We start from the raw sequence: 3,467 nt of genomic DNA, 5'->3' as shown, positions 1-3,467 counted from the left end.
TCTGAAAGCCTTGTGCTTCTTGGTCACACCTGTAATCCTGTCCACTCGGGTATCTGCTCAAGAAACTGAGATCCGTGGATAACCGTTGGAAGCCAATCAGGACAAAAAATATTCATGAGATTATTTTTTTTTAAAAAATTAATGAACTAGCAAAGAGACAAGAATGGAGATGTAGCTTATATAGTACCTCATCAATCTAGAGAGGAATGGCCTAGCAAGACCTTGATGCACTGAATTCAAACTCTGAGAATGAAAATGCGCAGGCATGCACATACCCAAACACACACACACATTTATTCAAAATATCTTCATATCAGTGTTTTGCATTAATTTCTTTGTTAACGATATTATATGGGTAAAATAGGGGATATATTCTCTTCCATCCCAGAACATTTTTATGTTTTATATTGTAAAAGTACTGTACAGAGTGGTTACAGTTACATGAAAAAAGTAACGAATACATTTCCTATCAAGCACTGTTACATCCTCCTTTGTTTTCCCCCACCATCCCTTCCCTCCCACCTCCACAAGTACGCTGCCCTCCCCCCACCCGCCTAAATTGTAAAGTTCATTTTTCAACATACTGTCTTGTGCATCACATTGTTGCAATGGGTCATACTGTATCCTTATTTAAGAATTTTGTTTTTTCCCTTTCCATCCCCAAATTAGAGAAGTGTATATACAAGATGGAGGTGCACCAACATCAGATACAGTGAAAACAGGGGTTTAACTGTGGGGGATGCACATAAAAATAAATCACATCGTACGTTATAAATATATTAGAAACAACAGAAAGAAATAAAAAACCACTTGTGTCCCTATCTTGGGGTTCATTTACCTTAACATCATATTATCTAGTCATATGCACATGTTTTGACTTTTTCTTTTTTTTAATTGTGAAAATACCATACAGAGGAGTTACAATTACATGGAAAAGGTAATGCGTACATTTCTTATCAAGCATTGTTGCCTCCTCCTTTTTTTTTTTTTTTTTTTTGCCTTACCATACCTTCTTTGCTTATTCCGGAGATACATTAGTTATTGCAAATAAGGGATACCATAGGACCTATGTTTCTTTTTTTAATTGTGAAAATACCATACAGAGGGGTTACAATTACATGGGCTAGTTACTGAGTGCATTTCTTTTTTTTTTTTTATTTTGAGAATACTGACAGAGGATTTACAATTACATGGGCAAGATAACGAGTACATTTCTTACCAAGCATTGTTGCTTCCTCTTTGTTTCCCCTTCCCATCCCTTACCATACTCTCCCACTTCCCCAACCTGGTCCTCTTCCCCTCAAAGTATTAAAGTTCATTTTTTGACATAATGTCTTGTACATATCATTGTTGCAATGGGTCCACCTGTATCCCGAGTTAAACGAATTCGTTTTTTTCCTTCCCCTCCACAAATTATACCAACATCAAATGCAGTGAAAGCATGGGTTATACCTTGGGGGAGGGACATACAAAGCAACATAGAAATCGTCTTATAAATATGTTAGAAAAAATTGCATGAAAGGAAAAAAACAAAAAACAAAAAAAATTTTGAATATTTATCTTACGGTTCATTCCCCTAACATCGACTTATCTGACCTTTTCTGCTTGTCTCAGACACATACTAGTTATTGCAAATAAGGAAAACATGGGATGTATGTTTCTTTGAGCCTGGCTAACTTCACTTCTTTGGGCCTGGAATAATTTACTTAATATAATTTTTTCCAAGTCTTTCCATTTCCTAACAAACTGGGTGATGTCATTCTTTCTGATGGAGGCATAGAATTCCAGTACACACACACACACACACACACACACACACACACACACACACACACACACACACACATTTTCTTGATCCATTCGTTTACTGTGGGGCATCGGGTTTGGTTATGTATCTTAGCTATGGTAAATAATGCTGAAAGGAACATAGTTTTGCTGGTAGTTTTACTATGGTCTTGTTTTTGATCATTTGGGTGAATGCCCAAAATGGGATTGCTGGGTCTTAGGGGCGCTCTCTGTAGTCTTTTGAGGAACCTCCATACTACTTTCCAAGGTCTTCGAACAAGTTTAAACTCCCAACAACAAGGCATTAAGGTTACCTTCTGCCACATTCCATCAGGAAATCTGTTCTTTTAAAAATCTGGAATGCTTCACAAAGTTGAGTGTCATACTCAGTCAGGGGCTATTCTTCTCTTTATTGTTCCATTGTTAGTGTATGTGCTACTGAATTGAGCACAGAACAATTTTATATATAAAGAGTAATTGATTTTCTTAAACTAGACAATTCCACAAAAATTAAATTCAAAAGAATTGTCGTGAAATTTTAGAACCATGTATTTCTTACATAAGAACACATTTAAGAATAAAGTCAAGATTGACATGTCAAAAACAAAATAATTCCAGACATTTGTTGTTCAACGGATGTGTATGAGGAGGAATTCAATTATTCTGTACAAGGAACCTGTCATAATGAACACTATAGAAAGTGTTAAGGTTTGTTAAAATTTTAATGTTTTAAATATGTTTAATTTTGGGAATGTGCTCATATATGCCAAAATTAAGACTATTTAGCAGGTTGTAAAACTTTTCATTAAAGCATTTAAGATTCATGGTAGCAGTCATATACTACTAAGTATGTACATTTCAGAGTTATAGAAACTTTACTAATGAGAAGTTGCAAAGTGTTTGTGTAAAGACGCAGAGTGAAGATTTAAGACATTAACTTCACAGTTTCTGTTAAAATTTAAGGGCTTCCTTATTTTATGTTAGCGAGGAACAAATGATGGTATAAGCCATATACAAATGATGAGATGAACCATAAATAATAATCTTAGTGGGTAACTTTAAAGGCTTCTCATAGCCTATAAAATTCTTGTTGAGCATCATAGACTTAGGCAGTTTTAAATGTACAGAAATATGAGAAAATAATAAATCGAATATGTAGTACATTTCAAATACTGGAAACAGTGGTAAATGTTTTGTTTTTTATTTTATTAATCATTAATATTTATGTATTGGTTTTCCTTATTTGTAGCATTGTTTTCCTTGGTGTAATAGAATACAACTTTTTGTAAGTCATCATTAGGAAGTACTTCGAGAATGTTATTGGGATGGCCACACCGTTTTTTATAGGTCTATGTGAATTTACAAAGAGCAAAATTAATAAGAACAAAATATTGATTAAAAATTTTATCAATTCGAATCTGAATCAGGAGTGTTTATAAATGTCCACACCTAAAATCTTAGCCCTAGACTGAAGCACTAGTGTTACAATGTTGAGCACACAAAAGTGAAAGACTGTTTTGTTTAGTTTTTGTTGGTTGTGGGGCTTGAACTCTGGGTCCTGGGTACTGTCTCTCAGCTCTTCAGCTCAAGGCTAGTGATACTACTTGAGTCACAACACCTCTTCCATCTTTTTCTGCTTATGTGGTGCTGAGGAATCAAACTCAGGACCTCATGCATGCAAG

At 34.8% G+C, this 3,467-nt stretch overlaps 1 non-coding gene across 1 annotated transcript; it reads right to left on the bottom strand.

Moving 5' to 3' along the window:
- Positions 1 to 2,134: 2,134 nt before the first annotated feature.
- LOC122128276 lies at positions 2,135 to 2,236 on the bottom strand. Its single transcript, XR_006151400.1, has one exon. It is a non-coding gene; the product is annotated as a U6 spliceosomal RNA (small nuclear RNA).
- Positions 2,237 to 3,467: the final 1,231 nt, after the last annotated feature.

The sequence above is a fragment of the Dipodomys spectabilis genome, unplaced genomic scaffold (assembly GCF_019054845.1).
Source record: "Dipodomys spectabilis isolate Male_0828 unplaced genomic scaffold, ASM1905484v1 ptg000327l, whole genome shotgun sequence".
NCBI lineage: Eukaryota > Metazoa > Chordata > Mammalia > Rodentia > Heteromyidae > Dipodomys > Dipodomys spectabilis.
This window is presented reverse-complemented; position numbering and strand designations above follow the sequence as displayed.